General features: G+C 39.0%; 1 protein-coding gene and 1 pseudogene across 23 annotated transcripts in view; both read left to right on the top strand.

Moving 5' to 3' along the window:
* GRIP1 (glutamate receptor interacting protein 1) overlaps window positions 1-24,743 on the top strand; it is an 852,850-nt gene that overhangs the window by 627,309 nt on the left and 200,798 nt on the right. The gene's annotated exons all lie outside the window — the stretch shown is intronic.
* LOC112135764 (oxysterol-binding protein-related protein 9-like) lies at window positions 5,058-23,007 on the top strand (annotated as a pseudogene).

Genomic DNA, 24,743 nt, shown 5'->3' with positions numbered 1-24,743 from the left:
AAAACCATTAGCTTACCTGATCTGGATGTAATACTCAATTAATGCAGATTATGATTGTATTTTTAAATGAAATAATGATGTTTGTTTATATTGAACTTGCCATCAACTAAAACATATAGGTCTTATTCTTATGAATCACTCTTAAGAGCTAGGTTTCCTCCCTTGAGGGGTAGCACTCTGTGTAATGCTGCGCAACTCTGTACTCTCCATTCAGTTGTCTGCACATTTATTTCTCTTATATTCTGCCAGTAATGTTTGAGAAGAGGAGAGGAGGAAGAGTACTACTAGTGAGCATCTGTTATGTACCAAAAATCATGTCAGTCTTATTTATTTAAAAAACAGAGGTGTTATCCCTCTTCTGTGGAGGAAGAAATTAAGGCTCACAGAGGCTTAGGTAACTTGTCCAAGTCTACCCAACAACGGAGCTGATACCTGAGTTTAGAATCACCTTAATTCAAAGGCTGTCTTCTTTCAGCTATGTACACAGCTCTCGAGTGAGTCAGCTTCTCTTTCCAACTTGGCGAAATAGTCTCTATTCCTGATCATCACATACATCTACTACTCTTCTTAGCAATGAATTAGCTTCAAATTTGATAAGCATCAAATAGTGTTAAGAATTTTGAGCATAGCAGTGCCAAGGACAGAGGTCTGCAGCATCCCAGGCAGAGATCTTGCCTTTTACCCATGCATGCTGATTTGCAGGCTTTGGGTATCATTTTCACTCAGTTCATGGTAGTCCATCCTCTCTACAGGTTATTATGAGAGATCTTTCTAAAATTCCCACTGAAATACTAAAATATCATACCTAGTGTATATTATCTTTCTATATGGTGGTGGTTTACCTTCCTTATTCTTCAGTGGTATAATAATCCTTTCTAAAATGTTGCCAGGACATATCCCAGAGGTCTAAGATTTCTGGCATCCTTCAATATGGAAATTGAGATGCTTGCTCATTCCAGCCTTTCAGCATATTTTTGATTTTTATCTTCATTTCATAGTCACATTTATACATTATTTTAATTATCTGGCTTAACTTTATCTGACTCTAGAAACTTAAATATATTCTAAACAGCTAGGGCATTCTTTTAATATGATTTTGCCTACCTTTGGCATAAGGTTTCTTTTAACCTTAAAGTCAATCGTTTCTACTTTAAGATTTTTCTCCTTTGAAGCCACTGGAGATACAACATTGGAATTGAGTAGCTCAGTATTTCAGCTAAATGCTAAAAGTAACTTTATACCAGCTTCTACAAGCAGAGACTTCTTGCCTATGTTCTTCTTATTTGAGACTACAGAACTTGGAAAAATTTCCTAGTTGTCCTGAACACCTTTTAGCTACCATTCTTGCAGGATAACATTGCCTATAAGCTAATAAAGCCTATCCAGGATCTATTCTTTCTAGGAGAATTAGTTTCTCACACTGGGGGTATTCAGACCATTACTGGGTGGAGACTGTAGACACGTAGCAAAGAAAACCAAATGGAAATAGGCCTTGAGCCAGATAGCTCCTGAAGGTCACCTGAGATTATCCTGTCACCAGACAAGGCAAACCAACTGCCCCCTCCTCCTTCAGCATTGTCCTGAGTTCATTGCTACTTTCTTTTTGCATGCTGTCTTTTTTCACTTTTGTCTGATTTCACCTGTGTAAAAATGGAAACTAGAACACCCCATATGATTTTCTCTGAGAATTCTGAGAGTTTCCCTGGTCCCTCATAGAATAGCCATGCTTGGGGGTGGGGTGGGAGGAAGGAAACACACTTTACCTTTACTATAATTTACAGGTTTGTTTCTTCCTAAGGAAAAGAGACCCAGGCCCTATTACTTTTTCACTGTCTCTCAAAATTCTAACCAGGTAGGTATGCCTAGACTGTACTCAATAAATACCATCTAACATCTCCTGGAAGAGGGAGAGGTAATCAATTGGACTGCTAGGCTCTTTCTAGATATTGTTGGTGATATACAAGGTTTTTTACCGTTTGATTCACTCCCCAGTTCGTTCATGTGCCTCCGCTGTTTCTGAGGAAGGCCGGGTAAATATAAACTTTCTGTTGAGTACCCCAGCCCTGGAAGAGGACTGATAAGGCAGTTCCATGGGTGGGCAGCACAGAATCCAAAAGTGTGGGGTTTTTAAGCCTGAGAAGTTGATTTAAAACATATGTATCCTTACATATTGATTTCATAAGTGCATACATCAGCCCTACTTCTGCATTCAGCCTCTGAAACATGTGACTGAAGAACCATATGTGCCTCATATGCAAACACTCAAATACACCCTCTGTCATGCCCATACCTAACTCCAAGCCCTGTTGTCCTGGGGAAAGTAAATGGAAATGACTGAGGACAGTCATGCTAGTAACTAAACTTTAGAAATACAATAACCATGAAGCATCTCTGTTATTTCTTTAATTCAGGCAATTTCCCAGTAGAGTATTAAGGTGTTAATTGCTTCTGCACTTTTCTATTTGACAGATATGTCCTTTTTCACCTAGGTAAGGGAAGCAATTATTGTAATGCTCTCTTGGGCTTTGTGAGATATTCTTTAATGACTTTTAAAGGCATCAATAGGGCATTGTGCTTTTAAAGGGAAACTGTCCTCTTTTCTGTTTGTGCTTGATAACAAGAGTGGGTATTATATTCAGACTACATGATGAATCTGTGAAAGGAAAATATGCAATAAAAAAAAAAGGCAGTAGTAATACATTTTCAGGAAGTATGTATCCAGATTTCAGATATGAGAAAAATATGTTCTTATATGTGCATATATCACTGAGCTTAACAAAGATTAAACAAACACAACAAAAAAGATACTCAGCAGGCATATTTTTCTGGAATTTTAACACAAAGTTGTTATTCTCTGAAACTGGTGTGGCCTCCCAAGTGAGGGTTTGGCAGGTCGTTTACTCAATACAAATCAGTAAATATTCTCTTACACATCATGTGAAAGTGACTTTCACAGGCTACTTGAGCTACAATTGGTTTTACAGTTTCATGTTTACATTCAGAATAAAAGAAAAATAGTCTTAGAACTTGTAATTAGAATTCAGAACTCTTTTATGATAAGAGTCACTTTGGCAAGCTGGTCAAGCCAAGACAACCCATGTTAACTAAAGTGATAGTGCAGAAAGAAGACTGAATGTGGAGTGAGAACTGAAGTTAGAGTTTTAAGTCCTCACAAAAGGATTTGCCTGATACCTGTCCTTAGGCAAGTTGTCTAACCTTGAAAAGCTTCAGATTTTTCATCTGTAGGATCCTGGGTTTCTGTGAGAATCAAATGTATGTGACTCTTCTGGCCAACTTAAGTGCTATCTGGATATAGGATTGTGTGGTCAAAGGAAGATCTAGGTTTTGTGCCGCCTCAAGTTTATACAATTTGAGGGGAGGGAGCTCTTTAAGAAAAAAAATACAAAAATATCATTTTTCGAATTTGACAAAACCATATGGTGGTGTGAATGCATTGCTAGGGTGCTTCCCAAGACTTTGGAAGAAGCCTGTGCCAGTTAAGGTCCCAGAAATTCGAGACTCAGTCACTTAGCCTGTGCAGCATTATTACAGACTTACAGAACGCTAAAGCTAGAAATGGCCATGCAAGTGTGACAGGGGTTCACACTTGTTTTTTTAGCAGTAGAAACCTCTTTTCAAAATCTTATGTGGAGGAATAAGAAGAAAAAACTAATTAGCATAACTGAAGATGGGACCTAGGACTTAGAGATATGCCTATTTGGTCTCTATCTTCCCTGGAAGAATTTCAGTTGAGGCCTGGTGTGGTGGCTCATGCCTCTCTAATCCTAGCACTGTCAGAGGCTGGGATCACTTGAGGCCAGGAGTTTGAGACTGGCCTGAGCAAATAACAAGACTCTACCTGTACAAAAATTTAAAAATTAGCCAGGCATGGTGGCATGCACCTGTAATCCCAGCTACTCAGGAGGCTGAGGCTGGAGGATCACTTGAGCCCAGGAATTGAAGGTTGCAGTGAGCTAGATCATACCAGTGCACTCCAGCCTGGGTGACGGAGTAAGACCCTGTCTGTAATACATACATACATACATACATACAATGCCTACAAACTACCCCCCAACATACATATTTTAACAACTGTGAAACTGGGATGCATTTTATAGTTGTTCGTAGACATGTGATAATCATAATATTATCATTATTGCCTGTGCATGCACTTACTTGGTTGCAGTTCCTGGTGATATCATTGGATAAATGTAACTTCTTGAAGTTTCAGGAAATAAACCTGAAACTGAGTAAAACCCGAAATAAACCTGAGGAGGGAATATGTACTGTTGTCTAAAATGTTCTGTTGACACTTTCCCATAAGCTGAAGAAGCACAAGTGTCAAAACTTGCCAAATGAGGATGCAATCAAGTGGAGAAGGAAAAGAGGTGCTCAGAAGCAGCCCCCAGCCCCCTCTCCTGGAGGCACAGAGTGTGGGGGTCTTGCAAATGACTTTCTTGCTGGACACTTGTGGAGTGAGCACACCCTGAGGGTCTGGTAGAGGGCCAACCTCCACCCCTGAGTCCCATGGTCTCTGGCGCCTGCCCAGGGCCAGGCTATGGGCTCAGATGTCACACTTTCCTTGCCTCCTTCCTTGTCACCTCCAGAGATTTGGATTCAGGATTTGTTCTTAGTGTCCAAAACTTTGACAGGAAACTTAACTTCTTTTTTTTTCAGACAAAGTCTCACTCTGTAACCCAGGCTGGAGTGTAGTGGCGCGATCTCGGCTCACGGCAACCTCTGTCCCCCAGGTTCAAGCGATTCTCCTTCCTCAGCCTCCCCAGTAGCTGGGATTACAGGCGCCTGCCACCGCACCCAGCTAATTTTTGTATTTTTAGCAGAGACGGGGTTTCACCATCTTGGCCAGGGTGGTCTTGAACTCCTGACCTCGTGATCCACCCACCTGGGCCTCCCAAAGTGCTGGGATTACAGACGTGAGCCACCACTCCAGAGGCTGATGCCTACCTACAAATCTTGATAGAACAATTAAAGTTTTTTGATCACAAGCTTCAAAACTGCAAAGATAATAAGCAGAGAAAGAAAATTGAAACTCTCAAAGAGAAGCAAATAGCATGGTGGAATCAATTAAACACTGCACTGTGTTGATGCAGACTGCTAAAGACCAGAATAACGCTGAGAAGCACGCAGATAGAATTATAAGTACTATTAATCTTGTAGATGCAATGTATCAACCTAGTCCCTTGGAACCTGTGATCACCACAATGCCTTCCCAGACTGTCTCACCTCCCTCTGGAACCTACCCAACTGCATAAGACAGAGCAGAGTTTATCTTCCTGACCAGTTGGACCTGTACTAGTTACCTTGGGACATCATTAGACTCCAACACCAAATAGTAGAGGCAGTGCCCATTCACCACCTAGTAGCAGTCTAACTTCTCCAAGCCATGTCAATGGCTTCTCTAAATACAATCCCAGAATTCTCTTATTCCAGCAGTGAAGATGAATTCTACAATGCTGATGAATGTCATCAACATGGCTCATCCCCAAAGCACTTAATAGATTCTTCTGAATCTGCGTCAATCTTGACACATGGCAGTGCGGAAAACAGACTAAAATGCCCAGATAGCACAGAATCACTTAATTCTTTCACATCCAATGGAACAAGTGATGCTGACTCTTGATTCACATGATGAGAGAGCTGACGAGGAGGAGGCAGGGTCCATGGAGGAACATAAGAGCGTTACCACGCACCTCTTGTCGTAGGTTAGGCTTAGCATGGATCTTACTAAAGTAGTTCTTCCACCATTTTTTCTTGAAAGAGGATCTCTTTTAGAAGCATATGCAGACGTTTTTTGCATATCCAACATTTTTGCGAACATTGGTGACCAGGAATTGAATGGTTCAGAATGTGAAATGGTACCGCTCAGCCTTTCATGCAAGAAGGAAAGAATCAATTGTTAAAAAGTCATTTTAGCAAGATCTTTCAGTGTCAATGGACATTACCAAATAATACCAAAGAGAACACAGAGCTAATTTTAGAAGGACCAGTCCCTGGGTTTCCAAAAGCAATGTAAAATTTGTGGCTGAACAGATTTCCCATCATCCACCTACTTCAGCCTTTTATGCTGAGTGTTTATCAAAAAATTGAATTCATTGGTGATATCTGGACCTAATCAAAATTCCTTAGGATGTCAATTGGGACACACAACATAGGGTGGGGCCACAAGCCCTGTATCTTGTGTTTTAACTATGAGAAACATTACATCCTCACATTCCCCAGTGTTTACGGATGGTCTAGCCTCACAGTACTCTGAATGGAACTAGGAGGAGAATGCAATATTAATTATTCCAAAACTGGTGATAGTGCAAACATCATCTTCCACACTGAACCTTTCTCTGGGGACAGGAAGCACAGAATTACCACTGTGATTTTTTTCTCCAAAGAATGAGAAGCCTTTTGCTCAACTGAAGGGGAATGGAATGGTGTAATGTATGCAAAATATGCAACAGGGGAAAATGCAGTCTTTGTAGATACCAAGAAGATGTCTATAATCAAAAAGATAGTCAGGAAGTTGAAAGATCAGAAAAAATATGAATCCCACTGCCTTTAGAAGGATGTACTTTCGACTTAAAAATCAGAGACATTCAGTTTCCATGTAGTTGTGTGATTTTGAGTGAGTTTCTTAATTCTGAGTTCTAATTTGATTGCACTGTGGTCTGAGAGACAGTTTGTTATAATTTCTGTTCTTTTACATTTGCTGAGGAGTGCTTTACTTCCAAATATGTGGTCAATTTTGGATGACTACTGGGTAAATAACGAAATGAAGGCAGAAATAAAGATGTTCTTTGAAACCATGAGAACAAAGACACAACATACCAGAATCTGCAGTAGACATTTAAAGCAGTGTGCAGAGGGAAATTTATAGCATTAAATGCCCACAAGAGAAAGCAGGAAGGATCTAAAATCGACACCCTAACATCACAATTAAAAGAACTAGAGAAGCAAGAGCAAACACATTCAAAAGCTAGCTGAAGGCAAGAAATAACTAAGATCAGAGCAGAACTGAAGGAGATAGAGACACAAAAAAACCTTCAAAAAATCAATGAATCCAGGAGCTGTTTTTTTGAAAAGATCAACAAAATTGGTAGACCACTAGCAAGACTAATAAAGAAGAAAAGAGAGAATAGATGCAATAAAAAATGATAAAGGGGATATCACCACTGATCCCACGGAAATACAAACTACCATCAGAGAATACTATAAACACCTCTACAAAAATAAACTAGAAAATCTAGAAGAGATGGGTAAATTCCTAGACACATACACCCTCCCAAGACTAAAGTAGGAAGATGTTGAATCCCTGAATAGACCAATAACAGGCTCTGAAATTGAAGCAACGATTAATAGCTTACCAACCAAAAAAAGTCATGAATTTTTTTTGGAAGACGGATTCACAGCCGAATTCTACCAGGGATACAAAGAACAGCTGGTACCATTCCTTCTGAAATTATTTCAATCAATAGAAAAAGAGGGAATCCTCCCTAACTCATTTTATGAGGCCAGCATTATCCTGATACCAAAGCTGGGCAGAGAAACACACAAAAAAAGAGAATTTTAGACCAATATCCCTGATGAACATCGATGCAAAAATCCTCAGTAAAATACTGGCAAACCGAATCAAGCAGCACATCAAAAAGCTTATCCACCACGAACAAGTGGGCTTCATCCCTGGGATGCAAGGCTGGTTCAACATACGCAAAAAAATAAACATTGTCCATCATATAAACAGAACCAAAGACGAAAACCACATGATTATCTCAATAGATGCAGAAAAAGCCTTTGACAAAATTCAACAGCCCTTCATGCTAAAAACTCTCAATAAATTAGGTATTGATGGGACGTATCTCAAAATATAAGAGCTATTTATGATAAACCCACAGCCAATATCATACTGAATGGGCGAAAACTGGAAGCATTCCCTTTGAAAACTGGCACAAGACAGGGATGCCCTCTCTCACCACTCCTATTCAACATAGTGTTGGAAGTTCTGGCCAGGGCAATCAGGCAGGAGAAAGAAATAAAAGGTATTCAATTAGGAAAAGAGGAAGTCAAATTGTCCCTGTTTGCAGATGACATGATTGTATATTTAGAAAACCCCATCAACTCATCCCAAAATCTCCTTAAGCTGACAAGCAACTTCAGCAAAGTCTCAGGATACAAAATCAATGTGCAAAAATCACAAGCATTCCTATACACCAATAACAGACAAACAGTGAAATCATGAGTGAACTCCCATTCACAATTGCTTCAAAGAGAATAAAATACCTAGGAATCCAGCTTACAAGGGATATGAAGGACCTCTTCAAGGAGAAGTACAAACCACTGCTCAACGAAATAAAAGAGGACACAAACAAATGGAAGAACATTCCATGCTCATGTATAGAAAGAATCAATATCATGAAAATGGCCATACTGCCCAAGGTAATTTATAGATTCAATGCCATCCCCATCAAGCTACCAATGACTTTCTTCACAGAATTGGAAAAAAACTACTTTAAAGTTCATATGGAACCAAAAAAGAGCCTGCATTGCCAAGACAATCCTAAGCCAAAAGAACAAAGCTGAAGGCATCACACTACCTGGCTTCAAACTATATTACAAGGCTACAGTAACCAAAACAGCATAGTACTGGTACCAAAACAGAGATATAGACCAATGTAACAGAACAGAGCCCTCAGAAGTAGTACCACACATCTACAATCATCTAATCTTTGACAAACCTGAGAAAAACAAGAAATGGGGAAAGGATTCCCTATTTAATAAATGGTGCTGGGAGAACTGGCTAGCCATATGTAGAAAGCTGAAACTGGATCCCTTCCTTACACCTTATATAAAAATTAATTCAAGATGGATTAAAGACTTAAATGTTCGACCTAAAACCTTAAAAACCCTAGAAGAAAACCTAGGTAATACCATTCAAGCCATAGGCATGGGCAAGGACTTCATGACTAAAACACCAAAAGCAATGGCAACAAAAGCCAAAATTGACAAATGGGATCTATTTAAAGAGCTTCTGCACAGCAAAAGAAACTACCATCAGAGTGAACACGCAACCTACAAAATGGGAGAAAATTTTGGTAATCTACCCATCTGACAAAGGGCTAATATCCAGAATCTACAAAGAACCTAAACAAATTTACAAGAAAAAATCAACCCCATCAAAAAGTGGGTGAAGGGTATGAACAGACCCTTCTCAAAAGAAGACATTTCTGTAGCCAACAGGCACATGAAAAAATGCTCATCATCACTGGCCATCAGAGAAATGCAAATCAAAACCATAATGAGATACCATCTCACACCAGTTAGAATGGCAATCATTAAAAAGTCAGGAAACAACAGGTGCTGGAGAAGATGTGAAGAAATAGGAACACTTTTACACTGTTGGTGGGACTGTAAACTAGTTCAACCATTGTGGAAGACAGTGGCGATTCCTCAAGGATCTGGAACTAGAAATACCATTTGACCCAGCCATCCCATTACTGAGTATATACCCAAAGGATTATAAATCATGCTGCTATAAAGACACATGCACACATATGTTTATTGTGGCACTATTCGCAATAGCAAAGACTTGGAACCAACCCAAATGTCCATCAATAACAGACTGGATTAAGAAAATGTGGCACAATTAAACAACCCTTCATGCTAAAAACTCTCAATAAATTAGGTATTGATGGGACGTATCTCAAAATAATAAGAGCTATCTGTGACAAACCCACAGCCAATATCATACTGAATGGGCAAAAACTGGAAGCATTCCCTTTGAAAACTGGCACAAGACAGGGATGCCCTCTCTCACCACTTCTATTCAACATAGTGTTGGAAGTTCTGGCCAGGGCAATTAGGCGGGAGAAGGAAATCAAGGGTATTCAATTAGGAAAAGAGGAAGTCAAATTGTCACTGTTTGCAGACGACATTATTGTATATCTAGAAAACCCCATTGTCTCAGCCCAAAATCTCCTTAAGCTGATAAGCAACTTCAGCAAAGTCTCAGGATACAAAATCAATGTACAAAAATCACATGCATTCTTATACAGCAATAACAGACAAACGGAGAGCCAAATCATGAGTGAACTCCCATTCACAATTGCTTCAAAGAGAATAAAATACCTAGGAATCCAACTTACAAGGGATGTGAAGGACCTCTTCAAGGAGAACTACAAACCACTGCTCAAGGAAATAAAAGAGGATACAAACAAATGGAAGAACACTCCATGCTCATGGGTAAGAAGAATCAATATCGTGAAAATGGCCATACTGCCCAAGGTAATTTACAGATTCAATGCCATCCCCATCAAGCTACCAATGACTTTCTTCACAGAATTGGAAAAAACTACTTTAAAGTTCATATGGAACCAAAAAAGAGCCCGCATCGCCAAGTCAATCCTAAGCCAAAAGAACAAAGCTGGAGGCATCACACTACCTGACTTCAAACTATACTACAAGGCTACAGTAACCAAAACAGCATGGTACTGGTACCAAAACAGAGATATAGATCAATGGAACAGAACAGAGCCGTCAGAAATAACGCCCCATATCTACAACTATCTGATCTTTGACAAACCTGAGAAAAACAAGCAATGGGGAAAGGATTCCCTATTTAATAAATGGTGCTGGGAAAACTGGCTAGCCATATGGAGAAAGCTGAAACTGGATCCCTTCCTTACACCTTATACAAAAATCAATTCAAGATGGATTAAAGATTTAAACATTAGACCTAAAACCATAAAAACCCTAGAAGAAAACCTAGGCATTACCATTCAGGACATAGGCATGGGCAAGGACTTCATGTCTAAAACACCAAAAGCAATGGCAACAAAAGCCAAAATTGACAAATGGGATCTAATTAAACTAAAGAGCTTCTGCACAGCAAAAGAAACTACCATCAGAGTGAACAGGCAACCTACAAAATGGGAGAAAATTTTCACAACCTACTCATCTGACAAAGGGCTAATATCCAGAATCTACAATGAACTCCAACAAATTTACAAGAAAAAAACAAACAACCCCATCAAAAAGTGGGCGAAGGACATGAACAGACACTTCTCAAAAGAAGACATTTATGCAGCCAAAAAACACATGAAAAAATGCTCACCATCACTGGCCATCAGAGAAATGCAAATCAAAACCACAATGAGATACCATCTCACACCAGTTAGAATGGCAATCATTAAAAAGTCAGGAAACAACAGATGCTGGAGAGGATGTGGAGAAATAGGAACACTTTTACACTGTTGGTGGGACTGTAAACTAGTTCAACCCTTGTGGAAGTCAGTGTGGCGATTCCTCAGGGATCTAGAACTAGAAATACCATTTGACCCAGCCATCCCATTACTGGGTATATACCCAAAGGACTATAAATCATGCTGCTATAAAGACACATGCACACGTATGTTTATTGCGGCACTATTCACAATAGCAAAGACTTGGAACCAACCCAAATGTCCAACAATGATAGACTGGATTAAGAAAATGTGGCACATATACACCATGAATACTATGCAGCCATAAAAAATGATGAGTTCATGTCCTTTGTAGGGACATGGATGAAATTGGAAATCATCATTCTCAGTAAACTATTGCAAGAACAAAAAACCAAACACCGCATATTCTCACTCATAGGTGGGAATTGAACAATGAGAACACATGGACACAGGAATGGGAACATCACACTTCGGGGACTGTTGTGGGGTGGGGGGAGGGGGGAGGGATAGCATTGGGAGATATACCTAATGCTAGATGACGAGTTAGTGGGTGCAGTGCACCAGCATGGCACATGTATACATATGTAACTAACCTGCACATTGCACACATGTACCATAAAACGTAAAGTATAATAATAATAATAATAAAATAAAATAATTTACAAAAAAAAAAGAAGAAAATGTGGCACATATATACCATGGAATACTATGCAGCCATAAAAAAGGATGAGTTCATGTCCTTTGTAGGGACATAGATGAAGCTGGAAACCATCATTCTGAGCAAACTATCGCAAGGACAGAAGACCAAACACCACATCTTCTCCCTCATAGGTGGGAACTGAACAATGAGAACACTTGGACACAGGGTAGGGAACATCACACACCGGAGCCTGTTGTGGGGTGAGGGGGGTGGAGGGATAGCATTAGGAGAAATACCTAATGTAAATGATGAGTTAATGGGTGCAGCACACCAGCATGGCACATGTATACATATGTAACAAACTTGCACGTTGTGCACATGTACCTTAGAACTTAAAATACTAAAAAAAAAAAAATCAGAGACATTGATGCGGCAACTGAAGCAAAACACAAACTTGAAAAAAACAAAGAGAAGAAACCCAAGAAAGGAAGGAGAAGGAAATTCAATGGGAGACAAGCTTATTTCATGAAGATGGAAGATGTTGGGTTTATGATGAACCATTACTGAATTATCTTGGTGCTGCCAAGCATTGGGCTAGGAAATGTAAAGTTTATACCTGATGGCCAGGGCAGTAAGCATAATTAAGCAACAAACATTCTCCCTTTGGGAGAACCTGTTCATTCCCTTCTTATTGCAATGGTTTCTCAGGGATATGAGACTTTCTTGTTTTTTTTCTTTTTACAATTAAAAATCAATTGTATTTAATTATATACAATGAATAATTGGAAATTCAAAAAGCAGTACCATTTGCAATAACATAAAAAATCAAGCAAACAGAAATTCCTAGCCCAATGCTTGGCAGCACCAAGATAATTCAGTAATGATTCATCATAAACCCAACATCTTCTATCTTCATGAAATAAGCTTGTCTCCCATTGGATTTCCTTCTTCCTTTCTTGGGTTTCTTCTGTTTGTCTTTTTCAAGTTTGTGTTTTGCTTCAGTTGCAGCATCAATGTCTCTCTTTGCCATAAATCTAGCAAAATATTTATAAGATCTACACAGGATATGGGACTTTCTGACACAGATGAACAATCACAGTGGGAAAAGCTTCCCTTTTTTCCTCTGTGGCAGTTATGGTCATAAGTCCTGAGAAAAACTTCAGGTTTTGAAAACAAGACGTTTGCTCCTTTTCCAAACCCTACATATTGAAAAGCATTTCTAAATCCAAGCCTCAAACTCTACACTCTAATACTGATGTTAAGGAATACAACTTCTGTTTTCTAGTTCTTATGATATTGGATTATGTGTGTGTTTGTGTATATACAGTTCATATGTTGGATTATATGTGTATATATACACACACACATACACACAGTATATATAGTGTATATACTGTATATATAGTATAACTGTATACGTACACACATATATATGCAGTTGGCCCGTGAACAACACAGGTTTGAACTACACAGGTCTACATAAACGCAGATTTTCTACCACCTCTGCCACCCCTGAGATAGCAAGTCCAACCCTCCTCTTCCTCCTCCTCAGCCTACCTAACGTGAAGAAGACAAGGATGAAGACCTTTATGATGATCCTTTTCCACTTAATAAATAGTAAATATATTTTCTTCCTTATGATCTTCTTGACAACATTCTCTTTTCTTTATTATAAGAATATAGTATATCATACATATAACATACACAATATGTGTTTATGTTGTCAGTAAAGCTTCCAGTCAACAGTAGGCTATTAATAGTTAAGTTTTGGGGTAGTCAAAATTTACATGTGGATTTTCAACTGTGCAGCAGGGGGTCGGGAGTGATGGTGCATCTATCATTGTATTATACGTACATACATATATAATCATGCAACAAAGATACATAATGCCAGATTTTTCATAAAAACTCCTTCTACTGTAAATATGGGTTCCTCAGAGTTGTTTTGAGAAATCAGCAGTGTCTTAAAATCATGTTGGGAAATGTTACGGTCTCACCTGCAATAACTTTTCTTTTGGAACTGAACTATTATTAAGTTGTATCTAACCCTAGATTATAGTTTAATTATACTCAATATTTCTTCAAGCTTCATAAAGTAATTTTTCAAAAAAATTGAAACTTGCCAAATGAGCCTCAGCAGCTTGAAAGAAAATCCAAGGGGCAATAACAGAGCATTGTAAAAAATGCAGCATCACAGTGCTCTTGGTGCCCAAAGGACTGGTGATGAGGACAATATCATATAGAAAATATGGACATCAGTGACACTGGTTCAGAGCGTGAATGTGGAAAAGTTGTAGGAGCACCTTTACTGATTTATTTCACTGACATTTTTCTTTTCATGCATGCACTTTGAGTTATTTAATAAGTATAATACTTAAACAACCTTAGTGATAAGCATTATGTTGTAATTTGATTGACAGCATATTCTTTTGTTTTATTTTGTTTTGTTTGAGACAAGATCTTGCTCTGACCCAGGCTGGAGTGTTGTAGTGCAATCATGGCTCACTGCAGCCTCAACCTCCCAGGCTGGAGCAATCCTCTCACCTCACCGCCCCCCTCCCATCCCCCACCAGGTAGCTGGGATTACAGGAGCACACTACCATGCCTGGGTAATTTTTAAATTTTTTTGTAGAGACAGAGTTTCGCCAAGTTGTCCAGGGTGGTCTCAAACTCCTTAGCTCAAGCAATCCTCCCACCTCAGCCTCCCAAAGTATTAGGATTACAGGCATGAGCCACCAAACCCAGCCATATTCTTTCTTAGCAGCAAATAAAATAACAGTGTGCCTTACAATCGCTGGCACCTTAAAGTCAATAAAATATGGTATTTTTTTAAGCCATATACTTCAGTTCTCTCATTTTACAGTTCAGAGATTAGGGCACACAAAGATTTAGTGACTTGCCAGAGGTGAGGCAATAGGGTTGGTTTGTTAGGGCATAATGAACCATTTGCAAATATTTTTCAAGTGACTGTCCCAACTTAGCCCCAGATTAACCCTTTGTTTTTCTAAATAATCATAACTAACCATATTGTTATAATTTTCTATTTCTTTAAGTCAGTATTTCTTTTTTTTAGTTTTTAATTTTTGTGGGTATATAGTAGGTATATATATTTATGGGGTACATGAGATGTTTTGATACAGCCATGCAATGCATAATAATCACATCAGGGTAAATGGGGTATCCATCACCTCAAGCACTTATCCTTTGTGCTACAAAACAATCCAATTATACTCTTTTAGTTATTTTAAGATGTACAATTATTATCGACTATAGTCACCTGCTGTGTTATCAAATACTGCATCTTATTCATTCTTTCTAATGTTTTTGTACCCATTAGCCATCCCCACTTTCCTTCCACTCCCCTGCTACCTTCCCAGCTTCTGGTAACCATTATTCTATTCTCTAGCTCCATGAGTTCAATTGTTTTAATTTTCAGCTCCCACAATTAAGTGACAACATGTGTTGTCTTTCTGTGCTTGGCTTATTTGACTTAACATAATGACCTTTATTTCCATCCATGTTGCTGCAAATGACAGGATCTCATTCTTTTTTAGGGCTGAATAGTACTCCATTGTGTATATGTACCACATTTTCTTTATCCATTTATCTGTTGATGAACACAGGTTGCTTCCAAATCCTGGTTGTTGTACACAGTGCTGCAATGAACACAGGAGTGCAGATATTTCTTTGATATATCAATTTCCTTTCTTTAGGGCATATACCTAGCAGTATATGGGTATATGCTGCTAGGGATTGCTGGATCATATGGTAGCTCTATTTTTAGTTTTGTGAGGAACCACCAAACTGCTCTGCATTGTGATTGTACTAATTTATATTCCCACCAACAGTGTACAAGACTTCCCTTTTCTCCATGTCCTCACCAGCATTTGTTATTCCGTTTCTTTTAACTGGGGTGAGATGTTATTATATTTAATTGTAGTTTTGATTTGGATTTCTCTGCTGATCAATGATGTTGAGCACCATTTCATATACCTGTTTGCCATTTGTGTCTCTTTTTTTTTGAGAAATGTCTAATCAAATATTTTGCCCATTTTTCAATTGGATTATTATATTAAAACTTTTATAGAGTTGTTTGAGCTCCTTATATATTCTGGTTACTAATCCCTTGTCAGACGTATAGTTTACAAATATTTTCTCCCATTCTGTGGGTTGTCTCTTCATTTTGTTGATTGTTTCCTTTGCTGTGCAGAAGCTTTTTAACTTGATGTGATCCCATTTATCCATTTTCACTTTGGTTGCCTGTGCTTGTGGAGTATTACTCAAGAAATTTTTGCCCAAATCAATGTCCTGGAGAGTGCCCTTGATGTTTCCTTGTAGTAGTTTCATAATTTGAGGTCTGGGATTTAATTCTTTAATCCACTTTGATTTGATTTTTGTGTATGTAAAGAGATGGGGGTCTAGTTTCATTCTTCTGCATATGGATATCTAGTTTTCCCAGCATGATTTATTGAAGAAACTATCTTTTCCCCAGTGTATGTTCTTGGCACCTTTGTTGAAAATGAGTTCTCTGTAGGTGTATGGATTTGTTTCTGTGTTCTCTGTTCTGTTCCATTGGTCTGTGTATCTGTTTTTATGCCAGTAACATGCAGTTTTGGCTACTACAGAACTGTAGTATATTTTGAAGTCAGGTAATGTGATCCCTCCAGTTTTACTTTTCCTCAGGATACTTTTGGCTATTCTGGGTCTTTTGTGGATCCATATAAATTTTAGGATTGTTTTTTCTATTTCTGTGAAGAATGTCATTGATATTTCAATAGAGATTGCATTGAATTGGTAGATTGATTTCAGTAGTATGACATCGTAACAATATTGATTCTTCCAATCCATGAACATGGAGTATCTTTCCATTTTTTGTGTGTCCTGTTCAGTTTCTATCATCAAGGTTTTAAAGTTTTCATTTTAAAGACCTTTCACTTCTTTTAATTCCTAGCTATTTAATTTTATTTGTAGCTGTTGTAAATGGGATTACTTTTTAAATTTCTTTTTCAGATTGTTCACTGTTGGCATATAGATATGCCACTGATTTTTTATGTTGATTTTATATTCTGCAACTTCACTGAATTTGTCAGTTCTAATAGGTTTTTGGTGGAGTCTTAAGGGTTTTCCAAATATAAGATCATGTCATTTGTAAGCAAGGATAATTTGACTTCTTCCTGCGATTTGGATGCCCTTTGCTTCTTTCTCTTATCTGATTGCTCTAGCCAGGACTTCCAGTACTATGTTGAATAACAGTAGTGACACTGAGCATCTTTGTCATGTTCCAGATCTTAGAGAAAACGCTTTCAGTTTTTCCCCATTCAGCATGATGTTAGCTGTGGGTCTGCCATATATGGCTTTTATTATGTTGAGGTGTGTTCCTGCTATACCCTGTTTTTTGAGGGGTTGTTTTTTATCATGAAGGGATATTGAATTTTATCAAATGCTTTTTCAGCATCAATTGAGATGATCGTGTGGTTTTTGTCCTTCATTCTGTTATGGGTATATCACATTGATTGATTTGTGTAGGTTAAACCATCGTTGCACCCCTGGGATAAATTTCACTTGGTCATGATGAATGATGTTTTTAATGTGGTCTTGAATTTGGTTTGCTGCTATTTCGTTGAGGATTTTTGCAACAGGGTTTATTGGGAATATTGGCTTGTAGTTTTCTTTTTTCATGGGTCTTTGTCTGGTATATTATCAGGGTAATACTGGCCTTGTAGAGTGAGTTCTGAAGTATTCTCTCCTTCTTTATTTTTTGGAATAGTTTGAGCAGGATTGGCATTAGTTCTTCTTCAAATGTTTGGTAAAAATCAGCAGTGAAGCCATCGGGTCCTGGACTTTTCTTTGCTGGGAGACTTTTTATCACAGCTTTAATCTCATTACTTGTTATGAGTTATGGTCAGTTCAGGTTTTGGATTTCCGCATGGCTCAATCTTGGTACATTTTATTTATATAGGAATTTATACATTTCTTCTAGTTTTCCAATTTATTGGCATATACTTGCCCATAGTAGTCTCTAATGATCCTCATATGGTTTGGCTGTTTTCCCACCCAAATCTCATCTTGAATTGTAGCTCCCATAATTCACCCATGTTGTGTGAGGGACCCGGTGGGAGATAATTGAATTACATGGGTAGTTTCCCCATACTGTTTTTGTGGTAGTGAGTAAGTCTTACAGGATCTGATGATTTTATAAGAGGTTTTCCTTTTTGCTTGGCTCTCTCATTCGCCCTTGCCTGCCACCATGTAAGAGATGCCTTTTGCCTTCTGCCATGATTGTGAGTCTCTCCAGCCATGTGTAACTGTGAGTCCATTAAACCTCTTTTCCTTTATAAATTACCCAGTCTTGTTATGTCTTTATCAGCAGCATGAAAACGGACTAATACAGGTCCTTTGAGTTTCTGTAATGTCTTCGTTTTCATCTTTGATTTTATTTATTTAGGTCTTCTCTCTTTTTTCATAGTCTGGCTAAAGGTTTATCAATTTTGTTTATTCAAAAAACTAACTTTAAAGAAAAGAAACAACTTTTAATTGATCATTTGTATTGTTTTCTTCATTTCAGTTTCATTTATTTCTGCTGTTTTATGCTACTAATTTTGGGTTTGGTTTGCTCTTGCTTTTCTAGTTCTTTAAGATGCATTCTTAGGTTGTTTATTTGAAGGTTTTCTGTTTTTTGATGTAGTATTAATAGCTATAACTTCTCTCTTAGTGCTGCTTTTGCTGTATCCCATAGGTTTTGGTATGTTGTGTTTGTGATGTTATTTGTGTCAAGAGATTTTTAAATTTTCTTCTTAATTTCCTCATTAACACATTGGTCATTCAGGAGCATACTGTTTCATTTCCATGTGTTTGTTGAATTTCCAGAATTCCTCTTGTTACTGATTTCTAGTTTTATTCCACTGTGGTCAGAGACTATACTTGTTGCCATTTCAAATTTTTTGGAATTTTTAAAGATTTGTTTTGTGCTAACATATGATCTATTCTGGAGGATGATCCACATGCTGAGGAGAATGTGTATGCTGCAAATGTTGAATAAAATGTTCTGTAGATATCAATTAGGTCCATTTGGTCTATAGTCCAGATTAAGTCCATTGTTTCTTTGTTGATTTTATGTCTGGATGATTTGTCCAATCCTGAAAGTAGGGTCACCAGCTATTATTGTATTGAGTTCTATCTCTCTCTTAAACTCTAATAATATTTGCTTTGTATATCTGCATGCTCCAGTGTTGGGTGTACATATATTTACAATGGTTATATCCTCTTGCAGAATTTACCCTTTTATCATTATATAATGAGCCCTCTTTGTCTCTTCTCACAGTTTTTGTCTCAAAATCTATTTTGTCTGATAGAAATATAGCTACTTCTGCCCTTTCGTGGTTTCCGTTGGCATAGAATGTCTTTTTCCATCCCTTGTTTTCGGTCTATATGAGTCATTATAGGTGAAGTGTGTTTCTTGTAGACAACAGATAGTTGAGTCTTATTTTTTATCCATTCAGCCACTCTGTCTCTTGATTGGAGAATTTAGTCCATTTACATTCAATGTTATTATTGATAAATAAGGATTTACTCCTGCCATTTTTTTATTAGTTTTGTGGTCTTATTTTTTTTCTGTCATTCCTTCCTGTCTTCCTTTTAATGGTAATTTTTCTCTGGTGGTATGTTTTAATCTCTTCCTTTTTGTACTTTATGTATCTGTTGTATGTTTTCAATTTGAGGTTACCATAAGGCTTGCAAATACTGTCTTATAACCCATTATTTTAAACTGATGACAACTTAACACTGATTTCATAAACAAATACGCAAAAAGAAAACTAACAAAAACTCTACACTTCAACTTGTCCCCCTGCTTTTTAACTTTTTGTTGTTTTTTTTTTTTTAATGTTTTATCATACTGGCTATTTCTTGAAAAGTTGCCATAGTTATTATTTTTGACTGGTTCATCATTTAGTCTTTCTTCTTAAGTTTGCATACCACCATTACAGTGTTATACTGTGTTTTTCTTGGTGCTTACTATTACCAGTGAATTTTGTAACTTCAGATGATTTCTTATTGCTCACTAACATCCTTTTCTTTCAGATTGAAGAATTCCCCTTAGCATTTCTTGTAGGACAGGTCTGGTGCTCATGGAATCCCTCAGCTTTTGTTTGTCTGGGAAGGTCTTTATTTCTCCTTCATGCTTAAAGCAATTTTTGCCAGATATACTATTTGAGGATAAAAGTTTTTTTCTTTCAGTACTTTAAATATGTAATGCCATGCTCTCCTGGCCTGTAAGATTTCCACTGAAAAGTCTGCTGCTAGAGTTACTGGAGCTCCATTCTATGTTATTTGTTTATTTTCTCTTGCTGCCTTTAGGATTCTTTCTTTTTCCTTTACCTTTGAGAGTTTGATTATTAAATGTCTTGAGGCAGTATTCTTTGGGTTCAATCTGTTTGGTGTTCTGTAACCTTTTTGTACTTAAATATTAATATATTTCTCTAGGTTTGGGAAGTTCTCTGTTATTATCACTTTGAATAATATCTGTTTCTACATCCCTATCTGTCTCTACATCCTCATTAAGGCTAATAACTTTTAGGTTTGCCCTTTTGAGGCTATTTTCTGGGTCTAATAGGCATGCCTTATTGCTTTTCAATTCTTTTTTCTTTTGTCTCCTCTATTTTCAAATAGACTGTCTTCAAGTTCATTAATTCTTCCTTCTGCTTGATCACTTCTCCTATTAAGAGACTGTGGTGCATTCTTTAGTATGTCAATTGCATGTTTTCAACTCCAGGATTTCTGCTCAATTCTTTTTAATTATTTGAATCTCTTTGTTAAATTTATCTGGTAGGATTCTGAATTTCTTCACTGTATTATCTTGAATTTCATTGAGTTTCCTCCAGTCACCTATTTTGCATTCTCTCTCTGAAAGGTTACATAACTCTGTTTCTCTGGGTTTGGTCCCTGGTGCCTTATGTTATTCATTTGATGAGGTCATGTTTTTAGATGGTCTTGATGTTTATAGATGTTCATCAGTGTCTGAGCATTGATGAGGTAAGTATTTATTGTAGTCGTCGCAGTCTGGGCTTGTTTGTACCCATCCTTCTTGGGAGAGCTCTGCAGGTATTTGAAGGGATGTGGGTGTTGGGATCTAATTTTTTGGTCACTGCAGCCATATCTGCATTAGGGGGCACCCCAAGCCCAGTAATGCTATGGCTCTTACAGACTCATAGAGGCATCATCTTGGTGGTTTTGGATAAGATCCAGAAAAATTATCTGGATTACTAGGTAGAAACTCTTACTCTCTTGCCATACTTTCTCCCAAACAGACAGAGTCTCTCTCTGTGCTGAGCCACCTGGAGATGAGGAAGGAGTGACATATGCACCCCTGTGGCCACCATCACTGGGACTGCACTGGGTCAGACCTAAAGCCAGCACAGCAGTAGGTCTCACCCAAGGCCTGCTGTAACCACTACTTGGCTACCACCTATGTTTTCTCAAGGCCCTAGAACTCTATAATCAGCAAGTGGCAGAACCAGCCACCCTTCAGGGTGAAGAGTTCCCTTCAGGGTAGAGAGTTCCTCTGGATCCTGGATGGGTTCAGCGATGGCATTCAGGAGCCAGGTCCTGGAGTCAGGAACCTTAGAAAGCTACCTGGTGCTCTATTCTACTGCAGCTGAGCTGGTACCCAAAGCACAATAAAAAGTCCTTCCCACTCTACCCTCTGCTTTCCACAGGCAGAGTAGCCTCTCCCCATGGCCACCACCTCCAATGTGCCATGGGGAATACTGCCAAAGTACTACCGATGTTCACTTAAGGTCCAAGGACTCTTCAGTCAGCTTGTAATGAATGCTTCTAGCCCGAGGATTCTCCCTTCAGGGCAGTGGGCCCCCCTCTAGCCCAAAGCAGGTCTATAAATGCCATTCATGAGCCAAGGCCTGGAATGGGAACCCCAAGGGCCCACTTGGTGCTCTACTCCCCTGTGGTCAAACTGGTACCTAAGTTGCAAGACAAAGTCCCCTTTACTCTTCCTCTGTTTTTCTCAAGCAGAAAGAGTCTTTCCTCATGGCCACCACAGTTGGGAATATGCTAGGTCACACTTGAAGCCAGCATGTCTCAGATTCTCACCCAAGGCCCATGGCATGTACTACCCGGCTACCGCTGCTGCTTATTCAGGGCCAAGAGCTCTTAAGTCAGCAGCTGATGAAACCTGCCAGAATTGGATTCTTCCCTTCAAGGCAGTGAGTTTTGGCCCAGGTTTTGTCTAGAAATCTTGTTCAGAAGCTACCCCTCCCAACTTTGTGTGGTGCCCTATCTGACTGTAGCTGAGTTGATATCCAAGTTGCAAGACAAAGTCCTCTTTACTGTTCCCTCTTCTCTCCTCAAGCAGATGGAAGGGGTCACTTTTGGAACTGCAAACTGTGCTGCCTGGGCTTGGGGGAGGAGTGGTGCAAGCACTCCCTTAGCCACCCCAGCTGGTATCTTACTAGGTCACATGCCTACCAAGTCAATGGGCTCTTAACCCAGCACAGCACTAGGACTTGCCTAGGAGTTGCAGTTCTTGTGGCTTAGACTGCCTTTCAAGTTGATTTAGGGCCCCAAACCACTTTAGTCCACCGTGGTGGGGCTTGTCGGAGCTCACATGGCAACTGCTGGGATGGAGGACTCCCCTTTAGCTAGGGCTGGTCCAAATGCTTCCTCCATGGGTGTTGGCTGACTTCTGCCTGGTATTGCTTTCCATTGTGATAGGGAAGCACCAAGTTCCAATGCAAAGTCCCAAAATCACAGCACTTTTCCTCCCCCAAGCTCACAAATTCTTCATGCCATGAGACATGCGGGATGGGGAAGGGGTGGCATCGGCAATTCAAGACTGTTTTTCCTACTCTTGTCAGTGGCTCTTTCAGTGATACGAAGTTAAAACCAGGTAATGTGACTGCTCGCCTGATTTTTGGTTCCTACGAAGGTGCTTTTCCTGGGTAGATAGTTGTTAAATTTGGTGTTCCTGCAGGGAGGATGATCAGTGGAGGCTTCTATTCAGCCATCTTGCTCTGCCTCCCAAGGTCTGTATTTTTTAATAGAATATAAATTCCTTGAGGTCAGGGACTAAGTTTACATCATTTACTGCTAGATAGCAAAGTGCCTAGAATTTAGGAAATTATCAATAGATATTCAATGGAAGGTAGGGAGGGAAACAAGGGAGGGAGAGGGAAGGAGGGAGAAAATGAGGAAGAGAGGGAGGGACTAAAGCATTTCAAACTCAGAGTGAGGCTAGAAGATAGTTATACTTGGGTAAGATAGTGTTACATAAGGTGATTGAGGTACTAATACAAAGGATGGATGGCATCAAAGAGGAAACAGTAGTGACTGCTTTATCTGCTCATTCTCTTTCTGCTGACTCCAACAGGGAACATTTCTTTGTGACAAGAAAATGGTTTCCCATGTAGAGCAGAAGAAACGAAAGGGACCAGGAGAGGGGCCAGGAGAGAATGGTCCCTGTTAGGATAGAGAAATCCAAATACAGGGTGTGGGAGTTGTCCTTGATATAGGCAGCACAGCCTTCTCCAGTTCTGAATTCCAGTGGGTCTGAGTAGAGCTCTCATGAAGTTCTGACTAACTGCAGCAGGCCCATGGCTTCTCCATGGAAAGTCCACAGGGCTCCCCAGATGCTTTGCCTCTTGGTGATCTGCAGTGACTACACTATTAGTTTTCCATCTGTTCCTCTATTTGAAGTGGATCAAGTTTCATGAAACAAGGGAGAGTCAAATAAATGCCCCTGATGCACAGGCATCTGTAATAAAATGAGGACTGATTTACTAGTGCCCTTGTGGCTTGGCGTCTGCTTGAGGCTAGCTTTACTTTTCTTCCCTTTTCTCAAAAATATTTCATCTATACATTCTTTTGGTCCATTGTTTGACAATTACTGTATGATGAGTCTGAAACTTTGTAGTATTTAGTTACATGAGGGGGAAACTTCATGTACATAAAACAGACGTGAAGTTCGGCCTAATGAAAGGACCCTAATTTTCAAGTCTCAGTGTCCCTAATCTATAAAATTGTAGTATGCCCTTCTTTACAGAGTTTTTCTGAAGGCTAAGTTAGTGAATGGATGTAAGAATACTTGGAAAAGTATAAACTGCTTTAAAAGAATGGATAGTCTTTAAAAGTATCACAAATTTCTTCATTTTAATCTCTCTATTCAGTCAGGTTCCTAGCTCATGTTAGATTCGTGGGTACTTAGATATTCATGGAAGAAAGAGGCCAAGTGAGTGTAGCGTTAAGTTCTACTTTGCCCTGATTATTTAAGAAGTCTGATTTCTTTTTGAAGTTTATCCTTTCTCCATTTCCCTTTCAGGCACAATGGAACCTCAAGCCTTGTCCTCTTAGTTGTCTTTGAAGATGCAACATTTGGCCCCTTATGTTAAACACTAAGCGACCTAACTCAGCAATGACTAGCTCTCACTAGCTGTAGTGCAGCCTTACCTGATATCTTTCTCAGGATCTTCTTTCACTTCCAGAGTGTTCTTTCTTTTTACCCACCCAGCTCCTCCCATCCCTTGTTGTTCAGCTGGACTCTGATCATTCTAATCCTTGCACAGTAGTTCTGGATTTTCATATTTAAATAGTTATTCAACATAAGATACTGCCCTGCCTGGCACCATGGCTCATGCCTGTAGTCCCAGCACTTTGGGAGGCTGAGGCAGGACCATCGCTTGAGCCCAGGAGTTCAAAACCAGCTGAGGCAACATAGTGAGACCCCATCTCCACAACAACAACAACAACAACAACAACAAAACTGTTTTAAAAAATTAGCTGGGCATAGTGACACACACTACTCAGGGGGCTGAGGAAGGAGGATCCCTTGAGCCCAAGAAGTTAAGACTGTAGTAAGCAAAAATCGCACC

The sequence above is a fragment of the Pongo abelii genome, chromosome 10, assembly GCF_028885655.2.
Source record: "Pongo abelii isolate AG06213 chromosome 10, NHGRI_mPonAbe1-v2.0_pri, whole genome shotgun sequence".
NCBI classification, from domain to species: Eukaryota; Metazoa; Chordata; class Mammalia; order Primates; family Hominidae; genus Pongo; species Pongo abelii.
Note: the sequence above shows the minus strand (reverse complement) of the source record. Positions and strands in the feature narration are given on the sequence as shown.